This window comes from Lepidochelys kempii, chromosome 2 (genome assembly GCF_965140265.1).
Source record: "Lepidochelys kempii isolate rLepKem1 chromosome 2, rLepKem1.hap2, whole genome shotgun sequence".
Taxonomy (NCBI): Eukaryota; Metazoa; Chordata; order Testudines; family Cheloniidae; genus Lepidochelys; species Lepidochelys kempii.
The window spans coordinates 50,880,731-50,905,060 of record NC_133257.1 but is presented as its reverse complement, the minus strand read 5'-3'; the positions used below and the strand labels follow the sequence as shown (position 1 = coordinate 50,905,060).

The 24,330-nt window shown below is 43.2% G+C and overlaps 1 long non-coding RNA gene across 1 annotated transcript in view; it reads left to right on the top strand.

Moving 5' to 3' along the window:
• Positions 1 to 23,998, top strand: part of LOC140906563 (uncharacterized) — a 39,042-nt gene extending 15,044 nt beyond the window's left edge. Inside the window, exon 3 of the long non-coding RNA XR_012157149.1 lies at positions 23,827 to 23,998. This is a non-coding gene — a long non-coding RNA (uncharacterized lncRNA). The remainder of the gene's footprint in view (positions 1 to 23,826) is intronic.
• Positions 23,999 to 24,330: the final 332 nt, after the last annotated feature.

The following is a 24,330-nucleotide window of genomic DNA, read 5'->3' as shown; positions in this document are numbered from 1 at the left end:
AAAGCATTGTTTTGCAGGGAATGGATGAGATATGATTCAATTGTATATCAATGGATATTTTTATTGGAAAAGTGAAATTATAGTTTGTTCTTTTCTTCTCCCCCATTTTAATGTCCCTTCTTCTTGATTTATCTCATTACCATGTCATTCTGTATAAAAATCTTTGTCTTTTCCTCTGCAGATTTCACCATACTCATTCCAGATTATTTTATGCAATTATTACTGTTGAGCCTTTCTTTCTCTTTTCTTTTACTTTCAGAGTTTGGATTAGAATATACTTCTTGTGCCTTTTTCTGCAAGAAATCATTTTCTATGAACTTCACAAATAAGTTCTGTCAAAGACTTTTCTCATCTTCACAACCTCTATTGAATGTAGGTTTAACGGTAGACCCAAATTTTATAACAATAAGCCACTTTGTGTCATCAGTTTGAGCAGATGTCCTCACTGACATTAGTTGGAAATTCTGATAAAGAATTGTTGATAAAACTTTGTAGTAAAACTTAGTATCAACATAGCACTTTATGTCTTCAGAGCTCCATACAAACATTAATGCTAAATGCTTGCAGAGGCCCAAATAGCCATTCAGATGTCTGTTTATGGGCTAAGTTGGAAGGAAATGGGCTTTTTAAAGATTGGGTTTGGTCATAGTCACATGCCCTAAATGTGGTGTGTCTCCTTTGTTCAAGTCTGTTAGGGGGATGAATCTTTATGTTTACTTTGTATGTTCACAAACAATGGGAGTCCCTCAAAGTGCCAAACGTAAATTGCTTCTAACCTTTTCCTCAAGAAGGCAAACTATATCAGACAGCCCGTACTGGGTCTAAAGCCTCATTGTGTTACCCTCTTCCTATTAAACAGGAAATCTTCATTCACTATTATTTTAATTCTACCCATGAATACACAACAGTTCTGGACCCATTACTTATTGCCTCCTTCCTTCAGCTGCCATTGCAGTTTTCATGGCATAAACATTTGACAGTTGGAAGAAGGTCACACACTGATTCTTGGCCTTGTAGATGTTGACTCCAGATGAGTAACTTCACAGTGCCCCCAGATTTGTTTAAACAGCCTTAGATCCCATGGCACTTTTCTTAACAATATGGGTTTGCCTTCCTCCCTTGCCAAAATTTCTCCTCCGGCTACTAATGTGTATCATACTGTGCACTAAAGGGCTTTTGCACTTCACCCCAGAAGTGACTGCTCTTCAGTGGTTTGGGGTATATACTGTGATGTGTGAAGTGGTTTGAGATCCTTTGGAAAGCAAGAAACTATATAAATATGTTTTTATTGTTGTTAATAGGGAGAGTAGGTAGTTGAGTGAAGAAATGGGGGCACTGACAACCATATATGGGTTTTTTTTCTTCTTTATTTTTGCCTCTCCCTTTTCCTCCAACTCCCACCAAGAAATAAATTAAAAAACCAAAAACCACAAGTACAACTTTAGAAGAACATGATGTTTTCTCCTAATTTGTAATTATTTTTCTTACATATAGATTATTCACTTATTTTACCTTCCTCTTCTTCCAGTCCTTCCTCCTACCCTCCTGGATACATGACATGCTTTGGATATAGATGTGACTAGAAATAGGAGAGTTGGGAAATCAGATAAAGATAAAATAATGAAGTAGCCTGTATCTGAATTTAAAACAAACAGTCAGCAGCTCCCACTTTGCTTCCAATATCTCTAACAAAACACAGTGTTCACTTTTAAGAACTGGCTGGATGAAATGTGATTTTTTGTACCCACGTGAACACTGTGAAAGGATGAATCAATTGTTTGCTTCTTATCCGAGAATTTTCAAGCACAGCATTAACTGAGTAAAAATCATGGGCCTGCTTCCATTAAAGTCAGTGGGAGTTCTGCCATTGATTTCAATTGAGGCAGGATTGGACTCTTCTTCGTGCATGTAACCCTTCTGCCAGGTGGTGACAGCAGCAACAAGAACTGGGTTCAATTTCTAGAGGTTCCTCATAGAATCATAGAATCATAGAATCATAGAATCATAGAATATCAGGGTTGGAAGGGACCCCAGAAGGTCATCTAGTCCAACCCCCTGCTCAGAGCAGGACCAATTCCCAGTTAAATATTCCCAGCCATGGCTTTGTCAAGCCTGACCTTAAAAACCTCTAAGGAAGGAGATTCTACCACCTCCCTAGGTAACGCATTCCAGTGTTTCACCACCCTCTTAGTGAAAAAGTTTTTCCTAATATCCAATCTAAACCTCCTCCACTGCAACTTGAGACCATTACTCCTCGTTCTGTCATCTGCTACCATTGAGAACAGTCTAGAGCCATCCTCTTTGGAACCCCCTTTCAGGTAGTTGAAAGCAGCTATCAAATCCCCCCTCATTCTTCTCTTCTGCAGGCTAAACAATCCCAGCTCCCTCAGCCTCTCCTCATAACTCATGTGTTCCAGTCCCCTAATCATTTTTGTTGCCCTTTGCTGGACTCTCCAATTTATCCACATCCTTCTTGAAGTGCGGGGCCCAAAACTGGACACAGTACTCCAGATGAGGCCTCACCAATGTCGAATAGAGGGGAACGATCACGTCCCTCGATCTGCTCGCTATGCCCCTACTTATACATCCCAAAATGCCATTGGCCTTCTTGGCAACAAGGGCACACTGCTGACTCATATCCAGCTTCTCGTCCACTGTCACCCCTAGGTCCTTTTCTGCAGAACTGCTGCCTAGCCATTCGGTCCCTAGTCTGTAGCTGTGCATTGGGTTCTTCCGTCCTAAGTGCAGGACCCTGCACTTATCCTTATTGAACCTCATCAGATTCCTTTTGGCCCAATCTTCCAATTGGTCTAGGTCCTTCTGTATCCTATCCCTCCCCTCCAGCATATCTACCACTCCTCCCAGTTTAGTATCATCCGCAAATTTGCTGAGAGTGCAATCCACACCATCCTCCAGATCATTTATGAAGATATTGAATAAAACCGGCCCCAGGACCGACCCTTGGGGCACTCCACTTGATACCAGCTGCCAACTAGACATGGAGCCATTGATCACTACCCGTTGAGCCCGACAATCTAGCCAGCTTTCTACCCACCTTATAGTGCATTCATCCAGCCCATACTTCCTTAACTTGCTGACAAGAATACTATGGGAGACCGTGTCAAAAGCTTTGCTAAAGTCAAGAAACAATACATCCACTGCTTTCCCTTCATCCACAGAACCAGTAATCTCATCATAAAAGGCAATTAGATTAGTCAGGCATGACCTTCCCTTGGTGAATCCATGCTGGCTGTTCCTGATCACTTTCCTCTCATGCAAGTGCTTCAGGATTGATTCTTTGAGGACCTGCTCCATGATTTTTCCAGGGACTGAGGTGAGGCTGACTGGCCTGTAGTTCCCAGGATCTTCCTTCTTCCCTTTTTAAAGATTGGCACTACATTAGCCTTTTTCCAGTCATCCGGGACTTCCCCGGTTCGCCATGAGTTTTCAAAGATAATGGCCAGTGGCTCTGCAATCACAGCCGCCAATTCCTTCAGCACTCTCGGATGCAACTCGTCCGGCCTCATGGACTTGTGCACGTCCAGCTTTTCTAAATAGTCCCTAACCGCCTCTATCTCCACAGAGGGCTGGCCATCTCTTCCGCATTTTGTGATGCCCAGCGCAGCAGTCTGGGAGCTGACCTTGTTAGTGAAAACAGAGGCAAAAAAAGCATTGAGTACATTAGCTTTTTCCACATCCTCTGTCACTAGGTTGCCTCCCTCATTCAGTAAGGGGCCCACACATTCCTTGGCTTTCTTCTTGTTGCCAACATACCTGAAGAAACCCTTCTTGTTACTCTTGACATCTCTGGCTAGCTGCAGCTCCAGGTGCGATTTGGCCCTCCTGATAACATTCCTACATGCCCGAGCAATATTTTTATACTCTTCCCTGGTCATATGTCCAACCTTCCACTTCTTGTAAGCTTCTTTTTTATGTTTAAGATCCGCTAGGACTTCACCATTAAGCCAAGCTGGTCGCCTGCCATATTTACTATTCTTTCGACTCATCGGGATGGTTTGTCCCTGTAACCTCAACAGGGATTCCTTGAAATACAGCCAGCTCTCCTGGACTCCTTTCCCCTTCAAGTTAGTCCCCCAGGGGATCCTGGCCATCCGTTCCCTGAGGGAGTCGAAGTCTGCTTTCCTGAAGTCCAGGGTCCTTATCCTGCTGCTTACCTTTCTTCCCTGCGTCAGGATCCTGAACTCAACCAACTCATGGTCACTGCCTCCCAGATTCCCATCCACTTTTGCTTCCCCCACTAATTCTACCCGGTTTGTGAGCAGCAGGTCAAGAAAAGCGCCCCCCCTAGTTGGCTCCTCTAGCACTTGCGCCAGGAAATTGTCCCCTACGCTTTACAAAAACTTCCTGGATTGTCTATGCACCGCTGTATTGCTCTCCCAGCAGATATCAGGAAAATTAAAGTCACCCATGAGAATCAGGGCATGCGATCTAGTAGCTTCCGTGAGCTGCCGGAAGAAAGCCTCATCCACCTCATCCCCCTGGTCCGGTGGTCTATAGCAGACTCCCACCACTACATCACTCTTGTTGCACACACTTCTAAACTTAATCCAGAGACACTCAGGTTTTTCTGCAGTTTCGTACCGGAGCTCTGAGCAGTCATACTGCTCCCTTACATACAGTGCTACTCCCCCACCTTTTCTGCCCTGCCTGTCCTTCCTGAACAGTTTATAACCATCCATGACAGTACTCCAGTCATGTGAGTTATCCCACCAAGTCTCTGTTATTCCGATCACGTCATAGTTCCTTGACATCACCAGGACCTCCAGTTCTCCCTGCTTGTTTCCAAGGCTTTGTGCATTTGTATATAAGCACTTGAGATAACCTGTTGATCGCCCCTCATTGCCAGTATGAGGCAGGAGCCCTCCCCTCACAGACATTCCTGCCTGTGCTTCCTCCCGGTATCCCGCTTTCCCACTTACCTCAGGGCTTTGGTCTCCTTCCCCCGGTGAACCTAGTTTAAAGCCCTCCTCACTAGGTTAGCCAGCCTGCTGGCAAAGATGCTCTTCTTAACATTACAAAACAGAACCAGCTCAAGACCCATCCAGAAATCTGGGAAATCTAATCACCACCCCATGGCACCTCTCAGAGACCATACTTCCCTAGCTGCAAGCACTGAATCTCTGTATAACAAACAAAAACTTTCATAAAAGGGAGAGGGAACTCAGCATTAATTTGGAAAAACACTGCAACAATGAATCAAAAGGATGAAAACCACAGGTAAACACTGACCCTACAGTAACTTTGACAGTAGTCCGTTGCCTCAGTTTCCCAGCTTGCAATGTGAAAGTCTGACAGATGAATGTCCCTTTCTCTCACCCCATTCACAGTTGGTTGTCCAAAATCAGTGAAATCCCAGAATTAAGGGGCATGTTCACATGGGTTCATTTCCCATCCCGAAAGCGGGGGCTGAGCAATGCCTCTTCTACTGCCACAGCTCACTGCTGTTGCTTACCTCTGTTGCCATGGTTTCTTATGGTGTTCACCACTGCCATCTCTGCCGCTAGCTGTGATCCTGTTTTCTGAAGTCCCACCACTTAGCCCAGTTAGAATCATAGAATATCAGGGTTGGAAGGGACCTCAGGAGGTCATCTAGTCCAATCCCCTGCACAAAGCAGGACCAATCCCCCACTAAATCATCCCAGCCAGGGCTTTGTCAAGACTGACCTTAAAAACCTCTAATGAAGGTGATTCCACCACCTCCTTAGGTAACACATTCCAGTGCTTCACCACCCTCCTAGTGAAATAGTTTTTCCTAATATCCAACCTAAACCTCCCCCACTGCAACTTGAGACCATTACTCCTTGTTCTGTCATCTGCCACCACTAAGAACAGTCTAGATCCATCCTCTTTGGAACCCCCTTTCAGGTAGTTGAAAGCAGCTATCAAATCCCCCCTCATTCTTCTCTTCTGCAGACTAAACAATCCCAGTTCCCTCAGCCTCTCCTCATAACTCATGTGTTCCAGTCCCCTAACCATTTTTGTTGCCCTCCGCTGGACGCTTTCCAATTTTTCCACATCCTTCTTGTAATGTGGGGCCCAAAACTGGTGATTTCAGCTTTTAGTGATTTCACCAGATAGTGAGGAACCCCTCTTCATCTACATCCTTTAAATTCTTTCATTGTAAAATAGTCCCTACTGCAGGTCTGAAGTTCAGCCCCCTTGACCTGCTCATTGGTGATTTCAACTCTAGTGAACACTGTGCAGAAACAAGGACTCTAAATGGAGTCTGATCAGCTTGGTCTGAAAACACCAGAGGAAAAAGGTCAAATAGTATCTAAAAACTTGCCAACAGAGTCTTCACCACAGAGGAACAAAGTCTTTCTTTCTTTCCCTCATCTCCTCTCTCTGACTGTCCTTCCAATTTACAATGACATCATTCTTAGCAAGTGATCTAACAGTTAATATTCCCTAACTGAGGGAGTCATTCTAAGTAAAGTTCTTCTGCCCATTAGTCATACAATAAGGGTAACAACATTCATTATACCTCCTTTCAAGATTAAAGTGAATTTTAACCCAAACCAGCCAAAATTAAGCACTTTGGCTGATGATCACCTAGGCAACATAGGTGTGTCTATGTAAATGTGATTAGCTCCTGAGATTCTCCCCCTTGCTTCCCCCAGTTCATCAGTAGTTGTCAGGGGAGAGCTCATTCAGACCCTGGCTTACATCCATGTTAAGTTTTTCATATGATTTTTTTCTCAGCTGAATTTCATAACAAATATAAAATACAGCAAGGCTCAGCCTAGAGATCTGTTAATTTGCTCTCAGCTGGAGTAAAACTAGTTCACTATCATTTCTGTCTTAGGCAGGTCAGTGGTAGTTATTGCACTCCCAAAGTAAGGACATTAGTATTTTTCTTCTTGCAATATATATTATTGGTGGTGCCAGCCTATTTTATTAAGTTAAATTTAGAACTAATCATAAGAACATAAGAATGATCTTACTGGGTCAAACCAATGGTCCATTAGCCCAGTATTGTGTCTCCAACAGTGGCCAGTACCAGAGCTTCAGGGGGAGTGTACAGAACAGAACAACTTGGAGAGATCCATTCCTGTCTTCCTCTCCCAGCCTCTGGCAGTCAGAGGATTCAGGGTCCCCTGAGCATGGTGCTATATCCCTGACTGTCTTGGCTAATACCTATTGATGGACCTATCCTAATAGGATTTCATTTCAGAAAACTTATGTTTACAATTATTATATTTGACAGTTCAATACAGTAACCTGAAATTTCTTTTCTTTCCTGACGTCTTGTGAAACAGTTTAATAGTTCAAGTCCTAGCATTATTAATATTCTCATTAGAATCTAACATTAGATTTGTACACAGAGTGGCTACTTTTAATTTCTGATAAATGTTGTCATAGACTTTATGAAATTAAACTTGGAAATATAATTAACATTTGTAAGGTGTTAACAAAATGGCTTATTAACCGTGTGATTTAATTCTAAGTTACTTTGCTCCATTTAATCACTAAATTTTTGTTTTTCAGAAAGATAATTGCTTAATTTAAGGTGCTTAATTCTTCTAGGAAATCATTACAATACTTTTTTTTCTGCAAGACAAACAACCAATCTTAATAAAATATGGCAAACAATTCTCTTTCAGAAAAATACAGTGCAATGAGAAGATGACATTTAAACAGAGAGCTGGGCAGTGAAATATTCACGACACAGCTGTTAGTATATGAACCCAGTATAGGACATTGCCACTGATACATTGGATTGTGATCTGATGAGATAGTGATACACTGAGGTAGCAAACAGGGGCAGCAAACAGGAGTTTTGCAAGGGTAGTTAGATGTATCTGCCTCGCACACTTCCTCCCTCACAAACACTCTAAATTTAGGCCAGTAACCACCCCCCCAAAAAAAAACAAAAAAAACCCAAACACAAACAAACCAAAAAACCCTACAGCTGTAAATATAATGCAGGCAGAAGTCCAGCAGCAGAGTGGAAGCTATCCAGTTTATTTCATGAATGCAGCAAGTACAATTGCCTGCCTTGTGGTCAGGTGATGTGTGTGTGCATATAGTGCAAGCAGCTTGTAAGGTGGTCGCAGTTCTCTCCCCGTCCATCAGGGAGGGAGACCACATGCCCTCGCTACCTTGCCTCTGGGGAATTAGCAACAGTTAATAGGCCCAAACCTGCAGTCCAGGCCGGGCAGCACTTGCATCTGTGAGCCCTGTCCCTCAGCCAGGGCAGGACAGCAGTTAATGGCTCTGGCCTGCAATCAGGCAGAGCAACACAGCAGTCTAGGGGGATCAGCTCTCCCTGGCTTAAAGGTGGGGAGGCTGCCACCCCCACAGTTGGGGTGGCAGTGGGGGTTGGAGGATGTAGGCCCACCGACTCCACTGTGTCCCAGCCCAGGACCCTAACAGTGGTGGAGTCGTCCGTCAGTGGGGAGTTCAATCAGGGGGACAGTAATCGAGGTGAAGTTGGGGATGAAGCAGCAGTAGTAGCCCACCAGCGCCAAGAATTGTCTCACTTGTTTCTTTGTGGTTAGGGTGTTCTTGAGCTTTCCTGACTAGAGGATGCACCTTTCCCCATCTCAGGACATATCCCAAGTAGGTGGTCTCCTGGTATCCAATTCAGCATTTCTTGGGGTTAGCCTGATGGCTCAGTCCTGTGGCTCAGAGGGTCTGTAGGATGGCCGCCACCTGGTTTAGGTACTCCTCCCAGTGACGGCTGTAGATCACAACATCATATAGGTAGGCCAGTGCATACTCAAGGTGTGACTGGAGCAGGTGATCCATCAACCACTATAAGGTTGGGGGGCCCCAGGGAGTCCCAAAGGCTCACTGGGGGAAGCAAAGGCTGTCTTCTCCTTTAAGCTTAGGTCCAGCGGGATCTGCCAGTATCCCTTTGTCAGGTCCAGGGTTGTAATATAGCATGCTTCACCTAAACGGTCAAGGAGTTAGTCAACCTGGAGCATTGGGTAGGTGTCAAATTTAGAAAATGTATTAACTCTGGAAATCAATACAGAATCAATGGGTCCCCTCTGGCTTACGGACAAACCCAACGGGGCTGTGCCTCTCACTTTGTGACCATTCTATGACTCCTAGCTCCAGCATCGCCTGCACCTCTTGTTCCACCGTGCCCACAGGCGACGTGAAAGGGATTGGGAGGTTTCATGAATTACCTCCCCCAAGGGGAGGGGGGGTGACCAGATGATGTGCTGGGCCAGCAGGTTCTGTCCTGGTACTGCTGTTAATGTCTGGGGGAAGACCACCAACAGACATCACGCTTGCTTTTGCTGCTCAGGGGTGAGGGATTGTCCAAGGAGGGTTTCCCCCTGTTCCATGGGAGTGGGGACCTGGGGAACACGCTGGCCAACATTCAGTCAGTAACACAGCCGAACAGTATTCAGCTTCCTTGGACTCCTTCCTACACTCCCATTCAGGGGGTACGTGCGTTCCGGGGTCGTCGTTCGTCTTGTTGGGCTAAACGGCTAGTGGCAGCCCCAACAGCTTCTTGGTGTCCCCATGTCTGGCAGCTCTGGGACTCTGGCACTGTAGCAGCCTCGGTTGGACCTGAACTCCAGCAGCGTGGTGGAGACGTCCTGATCCTCTGGCAGTTCCCTTCTAACTGAGCTGGAGGATGGCCCTTTATATTTCTGGTTCCTATCCTGCCCCTCTGCTTCCAACGGGCCAGTTGTGGGTGTCCCAGCTCTGCCCACCAGGGGGCAGTCACAGCTAAGGAGACCACACCCCCTCGCTTGGCAGTTCATGGCCCCCAGAGACAGAGTATGAGCTCTTGAGTCCAGAGTGGCTGAACTGAGGAGCTAAGAGAGACAGAATGGTACATAGATAAAACTTTCAGGGACATAATGTATGGTTCCAACCCCAGTCTGACAGCCTCTGTGCTGTTGAAGGTGAAAGGAGAACATCAAGATGGAGTAGAAGAAAACAATTCCATAGTTGGGCCCTTCCTTCCAGGTGATTTCATGGTATCCTCTCACACTTAGGATACCCCTCTTAAAGAATGATTATTAGAATGGGGGATTAATTAATGGGGGGGTTGATTATTAGAAATAGAAATAGCTGAGTTTGTGATGACCTGGAGAACTATACAGTAAATTGTCTGCTGGGTATGAAGGTTGTGGATCTCATGAGAAATCTAGAATGATTTATGAGCAGTTCTGGGGAATAGGCCTAGGTACCAATGACATAGGGAAAGATAGGAGAGAGGTCATGGAGGTCAAGTTTAGTCTGTAAGGTATGCAATTAATGTCCAGGACATCCATGGTAGTATTCTCTGAAACTATTCCAATTCTGTGTGTTGGACCAAGACGACAGAACTGTACAGTCTCAGTGAGTTGATGAGACAATGGTGTAGGGAGGAAGGGTTTAGGTATATTAGTAACTGAGAAACCTTTTGGAAAAGGAGGAGCCTATTCAGGAGAGATGGGCTTCACCTAAACTGAAAATGAAACTAGGCTACTGGCATATAAAATTTAAAAGGTTGTAAAGGATTTTTTTAAACTAAGGGCTGGGGGGAAGCCGACAAGCGCTTAGGATTACACAGTTCACATGTACCATATAATCTCTATGGACAGAAATTGCATGCTTGAACAATAAGAGTATAGCAGTGGGAATACTCTTCTGGCCACCTGACCAGGATGTTGAGTGACCGTGAAATGCACGTGGAGACTAGAGGCGCTACAAAGGCACAAAATAATAAATAAATAAATAAATAATAATAATAATAACAATGGGGGATTTCAATTATCTTAATAATGACTGTGTATAGGACAGCTCAGGAAGGGATGCAGTGATAAAATTTCTAGACACATTAAATGATTGCCTCTTACAGTAGCGTGTCCTGGAACCCACAAGGGGACAGACAATTCTCAATTTAATCCTAAATGGAAGTCTGTAGAGGTATCTATACCTGAATTGCTTGGTAATAGTGACCAAAATGTAATTCAATTTAAGATCCTTGTAGGGGGGAAATGCCAAAGGAACACACCACAGTAGCATTTAACTTCAAAAAGGGCAGCTACACAAAAGTGAGGAAGCTACTTAAACATAAATCAAAAGTAACAGCCACCAGAATGAAATGTCTGCAAAGTGCATGGAGACTATTTAAAAACAGAACAAAAGGTCAAACTAAATGTATAGGCCAAATTAAAAAAACAAAACAAAACATCGAGAGGACCAAAATAATGCTGCCACGGCTAAACAGCACAGTAAAAGCAGTTGGAAGCAAAAAGGCATCCTTTAAAATTAGAAGTCAGACCCTATAAGGAAAATAGAAAGGAACATAAATTATGGAAAATCAAGTGTAAAAGTATAATACGGCAGGCCAAGAAAGAATTTGATGAGCAACTAGATAAAAAAAATTGCTATTAGTTTTTGTGTTAAGTACATCGAAAGCAGGAAGCCTGCCAAAAAGTCAGCGGGGCCACTGGATGAGTGAGGTGCTAAAGGAACATTCAAGGAAGTCAATGTAGTTGCGAAGAAGCTTTGCATTGGTCTTCACTGCAGAGGATATGGGGGAGAACCCCAGACATAAGCCATTCTTTTTAAGTGACAAATTTGAGTTATTGTCCCAGATCAAGGTGTTAATAGAGGAGGTTTTGGAAAAAAAATTGAACATTAAGCAGTAATAATTCACCAGGACCAGATGGTATTCACCCAAGAATTCTTAAGGAACTCAAAACATAACATTGAAGAACTATTAATTTCATTGTATAAATCAGCCTCTGTACCAGATGACTGGAGGGTAGTTAATGTAATGCTGATTTTTAAGAAAGGCTCCACAGGCAATCCTGGCAGTCACAGGTCAGTAAACCAAGCAAATTGGTTGAAACTATAGTAAATAACAAAGTTATCAGACATATAGATAAACACAATATGTTGGGAAACAGTCAACATTGCTTTTGTAAAGGACAATCACACCTCGCCAATCTATTAAAATTCTTTGAGGGTGTCAACAAGTCTGTAGACAAGGGTGATCCAGTGGATATTGTGTGCTTGGACTTTCATAAAGCCTTTGAGAAGGTCCTGCACAAAAAGGTCTTCAACTAAGTAAGCAGTCATAGGATAAGAGGGAAGGTTCTCTCATGGATCAGTATCTGGTTAAAAGACAGGAAACAAAAGGTAGGAATAGATGGTCTGTTTTCATCTGTACTGGGACATGTGCTGTTCAACGTATTCATAGATCTGGAAAAAGGGGTGAACTGTGAGGTTGCAAAATTTGCAGATATAAAATTACTCAAAATAATTAAATCCAAAATTGACTGTGAAGCATTACAAAGGGATCTGCATGTTGGCAGATAAAATTCAATGTTCATAAGTACAAAGTAATGCATATTGGAAAACATAATCCCAACTATACATACAAAATGATGGGGGTCTAAATTAGTTGTTATCACTCAAGAAAGATCTTGGAGTCATTGTGGATAGTCTTCTGAAAAAAATCTGCTCAATGTGCCACAGCAGTTAAAAAAAGCTAACAGAATGTCAGGAATCATTTGGAAAGGGATAGATAATAAGACAGAAAATATCTTAATATTACTATATAAATCCATGGTACGATCACACCTTGAATACTGCATGTAGTTCTGGTCACCACATCTGAAAAAAAGATATTAGAATTGGAAAAAGTACAGAGAAGGGCAACAACAGTGATTAAGGGAATGGAACAGCTTCCATAGGAGGAGAAATTAAAAAGACTGGAACTGGTCAGCCAAAAAAGAGACGACTAAGGGGGGATATGATAGAAGTCTGTAAAATCATGAATGGTTTGGAGAAAGTGAATAAGGAAGTTATATTTAGCCCTTCACATAACAGAAGAATTAGGGGTCACCTAATGAAATTGACAGCAAGTAGGTTTTATACAAACATAAGGAAGTATTACTTCACACAATGCTCAGTCAACCTTGGAATTCATTGCCAGGGGATGTTGTGAAGGCCTAAAATATAACTGGGTTAAAAAAAATTGGAAAGTTTATGGAAAATAACTATCAGTGGCTATTACCCAAGATGGTCAGGAATGCAACTCCATGTTCTGGGTGTCCCTAAGCCTCCAAATGCCAGAAGCTGGCACTCAGCAACAGGGGATGCATCCCACAATAATTTCCCTGTTCTGTTCGTTACCTCTGAAGCATCTGGCAATGGCCACTGCCAGAGACACGATCCTAGGTTAGATGGACTGTTGATCTGACCAGTATGGCCGTTCTTATGGAGTGGCCATGATTTCTCTGCCTAAAAGAGGGAGCCTGTTGAAAAAGCATCAAACTGCCAGCAAATCAGCAATATCTGTCATTGTGGTGCCATTCCCCAAAGTACAACTGCTGAAAGCATGGTGCTTCAAAAAATGAGAATTCAAGAGGGCAGCAGCCCCTGATTTGTCAGTCTATAAATGTTGGGTGGTTCAATGGGAGCATGCTTCTAGAAATGCCCTGCTATTCAGAGGTTCCCTAACACTTCCAAACTCAGTCCATATCCAGTTCTCATATGAAAGTCCTGTGGAATTTAACCAGGATTAAAACATAAAGGGGCTTATAGACATTTTTAAAAAGGTTTTGTAAAAAAATATTCTAACATATATATGTAAGGCCAGATATAGACGTATATAAGGCCAGATCACAGTGGTCTTTTCTAGGCTGCACAGGACAGGAACACACAAAGCTTCATATTCCCCACCTCCAGAGTTGTATATGCACTGCATACAACAGTGGTCTCTGGTCTGTGGGTGCAGGATACAAAAAAGGAGGTGCTTTATTAGCAATAAGTGATGTGGGCAAGCAGATAGATTTGTTGAACATGCCAGTGTTACAGGCAAAGGCTCTAGAGTTCGTCTGTTAGCTGCATCGCCCCAGGCTGGATACCCAAACCCCTGGTGCAACACCAAACTATTCAGATCCCTCCTGAAATCGCTGGCTCTTTTTCTCCAGTTCCTCTTATACTAACAGGGGTTGAGGAAGGAGAAGAAGTCTGGCCTCCTCCTCACTGGCCCAGGGGGTGAGGACAGTGCACCAGAGGAAGCAATGGGCCACCATCCTAATGAGTGGAGAAAACTGTGTACACGACCAGGTAACACGGGGAGAGATTATGCCTGCATGAGAGAGGCTGGCTACAGACCACTCTCTACGTGTAACAGATATGCAGACAGGTGGCTAGTGATTTATGTAAGTAAGCAAACAAAAGATACTAATCAACTATGAAACCTAGGCTAATATGTGCAATATTGTATTCTTATTGCCGTCATCTTTATTTTCCCATCCCCACCTTTCCATTGTGCTGTGCACCCACCTGCCACATCATGTCCTTGTTTGGACAGTATGTGGCTTGGGACAGAAGCTGTCTTTTGTTTTGTTTCTAGAGAACACAGCATAATGGGACCCTGTCCTTTGACTGGGGCTTGTGGCATTGCTGTAATGCAAATCAATGGTGATAATAATATACAAGACTATGTCAAAATGACACAGTAGGCCATGAAATTTAGTAGAAAATAACTAACATAGCCCTCACTGTGGACTCAGTCCTGCAAGCGCTACTGAGCTCTATCAATGGAAGTTGAAGCACTCAACCCCTTGCAAGATTAAGTGCTGAATCGTTCTGTCATTACTGGAGGCAAAGCCATTGACTAAAACAGCTGATCCAATTCAAAACACACAAGGCAGTTTGTTCTTGGAATCCTCTACAGGCTTTGTTTTCTCTTTTCTCCTCTGGTAGGGGAGAGATCACTGATCGCGGGTGCTGCAAAGAGTTCACTTTGAGCTTTCCTTTCCTTGCTCCCTCACAATCCTGCTCTGATGCTGTCTATCCTTTTCTTTGACCTTTCACTTGCTTCTCTCCATCTCTCACTTAGCTTTGCATGACAGTTTGGAGTAGAAGACTGCAAGAGCAACATTTCCAATTTCAGGAATGAGAAATGACTGGGATGCCTCTCATAAGAGTAATGCATATTCCAGGAGAACACTACCTAACCATGGTGGTGCAGCTCTAGAGCGGAGTCCATTGCCAGCGCTGTAGCTTGCACAGTGTATGTTTGCATTGCATGAAATTAGTTAAATTCTTTTAACTAAATTTTCAGAAGAAGAAACTCAAATGAACCCAAAATAGTAGAATCATAGAATATCAGGGTTGGAAGGGACCTCAGGAGGTCATCTAGTCCAACCCCCTGCTCAAAGCAGGACCAATCCCCAATTAAATCATCCCAGCCAGGGCTTTGTCAAGACTGACCTTAAAAATATCTAAGGAAGGAGATTCCATCACCTCCCTAGGTAACACATTCCAGTGTTTCACCACCCTCCTAGTGAAAAAGTTTTTCCTAATATCCAACCTAAACCTCCCCCACTGCAACTTGAGACCATTACTCCTTGTCCTGTCCTCTGCCACCACTAAGAACAGTCTAGATCCATCCTCTTTGGAACCCCCTTTCAGGTAGTTGAAAGCAGCTATCAAATCCCCCCTCATTCTTCTCTTCCGCAGTCTAAACAATCCCAGTTCCCTCAGCCTCTCCTCATAAGTCATGTGTTCCAGACCCCTAATCATTTTTGTTGCCCTTTGCTGGACTCTCTCCAATTTATCCACATCCTTCTTGTAGTGTGGGGCCCAAAACTGGACACAGTACTCCAGATGAGGCCTCACCAATGTCGAATAGAGGGGAACAATCACGTCCCTCGATCTGCTGGCAATGCCCCTACATATACATCCCAAAATGCCATTGGCCTTCTTGGCAACAAGAGCACACTGTTGACTCATACCCAGCTTCTCGTCCATTGTAACCCCTAGGTCCTTTTCTGCAGAACTGCTGCCTAGCCATTCGGTCCCTAGTCTGTAGCGGTGCACAGGATTCTTCCGTCCTAAGTGCAGGACTCTGCACTTGTCCTTGTTGAACCTCATCAGATTTCTTTTGGCCCAATCCTCTACTTTGTCTAGGGCCCTCTGTATCCTATCCATACCCTCCAGCGTATCTACCTCTCCTCTCAGTTTAGTGTCATCTGCAAACTTGCTGAGGGTGCAATCCACACCATCCTCCAGATCATTTATGAAGATATTGAACAAAACTAGCCTGAGGACCGACACGTGGGGCACTCCACTTGATACCGGCTGCCAACTAGACATGGAGCCATTGATCACTACCCATTGAGCCCGACAATCTAGCCAACTTTCTATCCACCTTCTAGTCCATTCATCCAGCCCATACTTCTTTAATTTGCTGGCAAGAATACTGTGGGAGACCGTGTCAAAAGCTTTGCTAAAGTCAAGGAACAACATGTTCACTGCTTTCCCCTCATCCACAGAGCCAGTTATCTCATCATAGAAGGCAATTAGATTAGTCAGGCATGACTTGCCATTGGTGAGTCCATGCTGACTGTTCCTGATCACTTTCCTCTCCTGTAAGTGCTTCAGAATTGATTCCTTGAGGACCTGCTCCATGATTTTTCCAGGGACTGAAAAAAGGATGAAAAGTAGTCTACCTTTAAAATACTACTTATTAATGCTATTATTCTTGAGTTCTAGAATACTAGCTTCTGTGTCATAAATATAGTATTCATGAGGAGAACAGAGCTATTAAAGAGTAAATCATCCAGATTCGGAAATATTATAAATCATTTGAGACATATGTGTTTGAATATCTCATTTCAATTTGTTTAAACCGCACTGGCAGTAAATGAATGATTAGATCCATGAACAAATAAAATAATGAGCAAATTTTCCTCAGTAAGATCAAAATCAGTCAGTATGAAATGAATATTATTCCTTGTAATAGAATTGTAGACTGATCCTATTTAGATATAAAATTTCAATTACAACGAATCCTATATGTTAATATATTGCAGCAGATGTCAAGTATCTGCATAAAATTAAATCATAAAGATCTCTTTGGAAGTTGTATGTTATTTTTGGTAGAGTTGAGATGTTCTGTGAGGCATAAAGAAGAGAGTGAATTAGTAGTTTGCCCCTTAATGCTAATCTGGGTCTTCTTGGATTTGTAAAATTTTGGTTCTGTTTGATATGGCAATAAACAACTCCCTGGAAACCCGCCAATCTCCAAATTGATTATAATTGCTGTAATTGGATATTTTAAAAATCTAGAAAGTGGGGTCTTTCTTAAGCTTTTGTTTGTGTGACTACATAAAAAAACAGAACCAGATGTCAGTTTGTGCCAAGAATTATTTGCAAAATGGAAATGCTGAAATATGATTGTTCATCACTAGTAGTTTTCTGTCTGCATAATTTATCATGGACCAAATCCTACAGTCCTCACTCTGAAAATATATTCACTGAATAAGTAAAAAATGAGGGTTCAGTTGTTCCTTAGGGCAGTGTTGTACTCATAGCGGGAGCTTTGGAAAACACTGGGTACAATGCTTCCTTGAACTCTCCAGAGTGCAGAGGGAGTATGTCTCCTGCTGCTTTCCAGGAGTATGGCGTGTTCTTCTCTCTACCACTGGCTAGTCCTGCCTCTTCCATGTACCCTTTGTGGTGGCTGACAATGCTAGCCTCACCCTGTCACTGCACAAGGACTGCAGCTGTGACTTGTCCCTGCTTGGGGTATACTATGTGCCACCTCAGACTACCACTGGATAGACAAGTATGGATAGTGTCATCTTCTGCCCCTGACATATTGTGTGATGTGTATGCATCCTTTCCAATGGTAAAAACTGTCAGGACTGTTAGGATAGATTGAGATCTTTCAGGTATATTTGTAAAATGGAGGATAAGGAGAGAATGTCATTTAAATGAAAACATTGACTAGAAAGAGCAGAAAGGAAACCTATAGGACGCATTCATCCTAAACACTTGTAGCTATCCAGGCCTTGAGAAGATGGAGGGGAACCATAGGAAAGAACCCAAAGGAGGTCAATAGCTTGACTAATGATACAGTGATCTCAAACCTGTTTTAAATTTGGTGTGGGCTCTATTTACAGTATCTTAATTTGATATGATATATTTTAAGGTTTTGTTGTAAACATGGGGATTTTCTAATGTAAATCTTTTTAACATCAATCTCCATTAATCAGAATAGAAAAATGTCCATGTGTTAAAAGACATCTTCAAACAGCCTAAAGAAGACTGCAGAGAGGGAGAGGAGAATATGGCTTGTTATACATGCATACACAAAAAACATTTGTTGTCTTGTAAATCAGGGAAAAAGCACCATGGCCTCCCAAAAAAATCAATGATAACTTGATTGAAAGGATCATCTGAATTGAGTGAGGAGAGGCAGCAAAAATTAAGCAGAGGGTGGGGAATTTAGGAATAACTGGGATTGATCAGAAGGGGTAACTAAGGGGAAGTCAGTAAATCTACCCAAATCCAGAGTTCCGTCTAACCTGCCCTGCAAAAATAATAGCAGCTTCTAGTCAGCCTCTGTTTTCTTCCTTGCAGTCCTTTTACCTGTCTGCCAGAGAGAGCTCTCACCATCAGGCTGAAATAGTCTTTTCAACATAGCTTTCCCAGATTAAACACCTGGGGAGAATGAAGAGTCAAAGAGTTGCTTGTTTATTTGTCGTGATCTCTGTAAGGTGCTCAGATACCAGAATGGGGACCACAATATCAACAGGCAGAGTTTGTTCAGCTATCTCCCATTTCATCTGCCTGAGGTGCAAATCGCAAGTTCAGAGAAGGAGGCTGAAGGAGGAGCCAGAGGAAGACTGTCCTGGCAGGAGGCTGCTGGGAGAAGTGCAAAAACTGCCAGTTAAAAGAAAAGCCAAGAGCAGCAGAATTATTTGGGGGAAGTAAGAGGGTGTTTTTCCTTTCACCTCCAGGCCATAAGATTGCTTGGACAGGGACTTATGAGGGAAGGAGAAAAGGAGAGCAGGAAGGTGCCGAGGATCAGGATTATCTCCTGTAAGAAGCAGCAGAAGCAGCCTCTTGTAGTCAGCTGGTGCCTGATGATATTCAAAACTACCTAGGCAGAGATCTTCTACCCGCAAAAGGGAAGAAATAAAGGCCGCAAAACAAGCTAAAGTACAACATATGTCCCTTTATGCCCCCTCCAGTTTACTTAAACAGAAATGAAGGTAAAAAATGAGTAGGTCAATACATTTACACTACGTTGTTATTCACTATTGGTTAGAGCAAAGGACTGAGAGCCAGGATTCTTGTGTTGTGTCCCCACATCTGCCACTCACTCTCTATTTGGCCTTGAGTAAATCATTAGAGCCAATATATTCCAATCTAAAGACTTAAAGTTAAGCACTATATTTTTAAGCACTATTAGGGCTTGTTTTTCAGAGGTGTTGAGCACACAGAGATCCCACTGTATTTAGTAAGTGCTTCAGGTCCTCTTTAATTTAGGTATCTAAATTCGGACTGAGGTGCATAGGCACCGACTCCGTGGGTGCTCTGGGGCTGGAGCACCCATGGGGAAAATATGGTGGGGGCTGAGCACCCACTGTTAGCTCCTCTGTCAGCACCTCCTGCCCACTGGTAGGCCCCACTGATCAGTGCTTCCCCATCCCTCCCCACACCTCCTGCCTGCCACAATTAGCTATTTTGTGGTGTGCAGGAGGCTGGGGGGTGGGGAGGGAAGAGAGGATGAGCGAGGACATGGCATGCTCTGGGGAGGGGGTGGAACGGGGTAGGAAGAGGCAGGGCAGGGTGGAGCAGGGGTGGGAAGAGGTGGGGTGGGGGCTGTCCTTGAGGGGAAGGGGTAGAGTGGGGGTGGGGCCAAGACAGGGGTCAAGCACCCCCTGGCACAATGGTAAGTTGGCGCCTGTGCTTAGGTGTGTGACGGGTCACAGAGGCTCTACACTGTCAATGAGGAGGTTAATGAGGCAGTTAAGCACTATACTGGCAACAAAAGGGATAAGGAGAGCCTGTGGACCCAGCTGGCCCTGCCCTGCTACACTTGCAGCAAATATGGAGAGGGCAATTAAAAGGAGGAGACCTAGCCCAGTTCAGGCCTGACCAGGAAGGCCTGATAGGAAAGAAGCCTGATTGCAACCCAGGCACTGAGCTTGTGTGCCCTCTAGATAATCCCTCGCTAGAAGGGACAACCAGCTTTTAAGGGATTGGTGGAAGCATGGACTGTTTGAACACAAGTCCTAAATGACCCTATTTTGAGTTGTGGTTGTTTTATGTCCCTGATTCCTCTTAGCTCTGAATATCACAAAAGAGGTAAGACTGAAGTGTGTATTGGCCAGATGGCCAAACACTGCTACCTCAGACTTCAGAGAGACAGTGACCTACCAGCTAAGACCTGAAGCTGGGTGAGTTATACCCTGACAGGCTAAAAGTGGACATCACAGATGCAACCCTGGCACCAGTGCTTAACTTTAAGCCTTCAAGTTGGAAAATATTGGCCTTAAAAAGTCTGTGTGCTTGAGTTCACGCTTCTGTAAAAGGAGTATATTAATACTGACCTCAGAGGATGTTGTGAGGCTCAGAAAAAAATAAAATTTGGGCAAAAATGATATCACTAATGGATGATAACCCAATATTATTTTCTCCTTTTAAATGAAGAGTGGATTTAACTTTCAACAATAAATATTTCTCCTAACCACTCTAAAGTAGATATTTTTGTTTCTCTTAATGGGTTTGACTTATAAGCTAAAATGTGAAGAAATGGCAAATGATGGCAAAGAAAAAAAAATGAAATGCCCAACAACAGAAGGCTTTGGAAGCAGTGTTAATCTTTGCACCTTGCACTACTTCAGGTCAATCAATTAAAATACTTGTTTCTGGGTAAATTTCTGACATTGTTTCCCTTGAAACAATATTCTACATGTACATCATAATCTCACAAATCTGGCACTGTTAGAAGGACTGCAGCCCTAAAACACTGTGAAAAAGCCTGGATAGGAATATTTTAAAGAAGAAATCATTGCTTCTCTACTAGGAGTTATACAGTGAAAAGATTTCATTTTTCCTGGCTCCCTTTATAGACTCCCTTCTATCAGCAGGGGATTCAAATTCAAAGTTATTCTTGCAACTTCAAAGTCTCAGACTGAAACTGAAAGATATGGATAAGCTGTTTGGATACAAATATGTAGCAATTAAGAAGAAAATTTTATTCCAGAGTTCTTCTGTAGCTATGGCAACCTGCCTCCACTCTAGTTCATTTAGATAAATAAATTCGAACACTAATAAGAATGAAGTTTAACATTGTTTGCATTACAGAATCTCTGGAACATTATGTACTTAGTGCAAGACAATATCTGTAAAAGGAAGAATTATTATTGGTGTTATTTATCTATTAAAAGAAAATCTGTCTACCAAAAATAGTGTTAGATATTTTTATATTCAATTAACGTTCCTACATAAGGATTTTAAAATGCATAGATCACGCTGTCTGGAATGGTTCACGAACCTGAGTGCCAGCCTCAGGGTAAACTGTCAAGAAGCAGGGCAGAGACCCCAAATTGTATGTTCTATCATTACATTTCACCAGCCCAACAACAAGTGTGAACTCCTAAAGCACTATAACAGTCTTACCATGGATTCACAGACTTTCTCTTTGGGCATTCCAGTTTATCTCACCACCCAGGCAAGCTGGATTTAGTGGTAGCTGGTTTCTTATAGCAAAAGTCACACCAAAATTCAGTATACTCCAAATCCCAGTGGATCAGTCACTTACCCCAGATCAATCGGTATCTTAGAGCTTACACCAAAGACAACTTGTGTGGCCAACCCTATAGCAACTAACTAAGGATTTATTATCTAGGAAAAAAAATGAGGGAATTATTTACAAGTTAAAGCAGGCAAACATATATATGCAAATGAGTTACAGTTTATGGCTCTAGAAGGTGACAGAGTTGTAGTAGCCTGTCAGCACTGAATATCTTACAAGCTTACAAGAAGTGGAAGGTTGGACATATGACCAGGGAAGGGTATAAAAATATTGCTCGGGCAAGTAGGAATGAAATCAGGAGGGCCAAATCGCACCTGAAGCTGCAGCTAGCAAGAGATGTCAAGAGTAACAAGAAGGGTTTCTTCAGGTATGTTGGCAACAAGAAGAAAGCCACGGAAAGCATGGGCCCCTTACTGAATGAGGGAGGCAACCTAGTGACAGAGGATGTGGAAAAAGCTAATGTACTCAATGTCTTTTTTGCCTCTGTCTTCACTAACAAGGTCAGCTCCCAGACTGCTGCGCTGGGCATCTCAACATGGGGAGTAGGTGGCCAGCCCTATGTGGAGAAAGAGGTGGTTAGGGACTATTTAGAAAAGCTGAACGTGCACAAGTCCCTGGGGCCAGATGAGTTGCATCCAAGAGTGCTAAAGGAATTGGCGGCTGTGATTGCAGAGCCATTGGCCAATATCTTTGAAAACTCGTGGCAAACGGGGGAAGTCCCAGATGACTAGAAAAAGGCTAATGTAGTGCCAATCTTTAAAAAGGGAAGAAGGAGGATCCTGGGAACTACAGGCCAGTCAGCCTCACCTCAGTCCCCGGAAAAAATCATGGAGCAGGTCCTCAAAGAATCAATCCTGAAGCACTTACATGAGAGGAAACTGATCAGGAACAGTCAGCATGGATTCACCAAGGGCAAGTCATGCCTGACTAATCTAATCGCCTTCTATGATGAGATTACTGGTTCTGTGGATGAAGGGAAAGCAGTGGATGTATTGTTTCTTGACTTTAGCAAAGCTTTTGACACGGTCTCCCACAATATTCTTGTCAGCAAGTTAAGGAAGTATGGGCTGGATGAATGCACTATAAGGTGGGTAGAATGTTGGCTAGATTGTCGGGCTCAACGGGTAGTGATCAATGACTCCATGTCTTGTTGGCAGCCAGTGTCAAGTGGAATGCCCCAGGGGTCAGTCCTGGGGCCGGTTTTGTTCAATATCTTCATAAATGATCTGGAGGATGGTGTGGATTGCACCCTCAGCAAATTTGCGGATAATACTAAACTAGGAGGAGTGGTAGATAAGCTGGAGGGGAGGGATAGGATACAGAGGGACCTAGACAAATTGGAGGATTGGGCCAAAAAAAATCTGATGAGGTTCAATAAGGATAAGTGCAGGGTCCTGCACTTAGGATGGAAGAACCCAATGCACCGCTACAGAATAGGGACCAAATGGCTAGGCAGCAGTTCTGCGGAAAAGGACCTAGGGGTGACAGTGGATGAGAAGCTGGATATGAGTCAGCAGTGTGCCCTTGTTGCCAAGAAGGCCAATGGCATTTTGGGATGTATAAGTAGGGGCATAGCGAGCAAATTGAGGGACGTGATTGTTCCCCTCTTATTCGACATTGATGAGGCCTCATCTGGAGTACTGTGTCCAGTTTTGGGCCCCACACTACAAGAAGGATGTGGATAAATTGGAGAGAGTCCAGCAAAGGGCAACAAAAATTATTAGGGGTCTGAAACACATGACTTATGAGGAGAGGCTGAGGGAACTGGGATTGTTTAGTCTGCAGAAGAGAAGAATGAGGGGGGATTTGATAGCTGCTTTCAACTACCTGAGAGGTGGTTCCAGTGTGGATGGTTCTAGACTATTCTCAGTGGTAGAAGAGGACAGGACAAGGAGTAATGGTCTCAAGTTGCAGTGGGGGAGGTTTAGGTTGGATATTAGGAAAAACTTTTTCACTAGGAGGGTGGCGAAACACTGGAATGCGTTACCTAGGGAGATGGTAGAATCTCCTTCCTTAGAAGTTTTTAAGGTCAGGCTTGACAAAGCCCTGGCTGGGTTGATTTAATTGGGGATTGGTCCTGCTTTGAGCAGGGGGTTGGACTAGATGACCTCCTGAGGTCCCTTCCAACCCTGATATTCTATGATCTTCTAGGGCTAACCCAGGTTGACCATGGGGATCTGTGCTTCTGTTTTGTAGCTCCAGTCTTGTGAGAGTCCAAACAGAAAAACAGATGAAAAAATGTCATGTTGACCATTTTTATTTTCTTTTTCCAGAATTCAAGCTGATGGGATGAGCCCTTTTGCATCAAACCTCTTCATGGGTGTGAAAGGACAATCAAAGTATTTGTATTGTGATGTCCCACGATGGCCCACTGTGTTTTGATAGCTTTTTTGATGAGCAGGAGATGATCAATTCTGACAGATTGACAGTTTCAGGGCAAACATTTTTTTTACAGTTATAAAGGGGAAAAATATTACCTTATAGCATGTTATAAAGATATAATAAGTGAAATTAAGCATGCAGCATCTTGGAAGGGTTTCATAAAGTCTAAACACTGTTATAAATTCAATACCCATCTTAAACATATTAACACACAGGTGAAACAGACTGGTTTCCAGCAGTGAATGTCAGTGCTCAGCTGAGGCCTAAAGCTTTGGCAAGAGCTGGCACCTGTTTTGCCAGCATCACAGTATTGTTTATTCATTCTTCATGGTATTTATCAGAAAAATTGGAGTTGAGGTGAAATCTTAGCCCTACTGAAGTGAATAGGTGTTTTG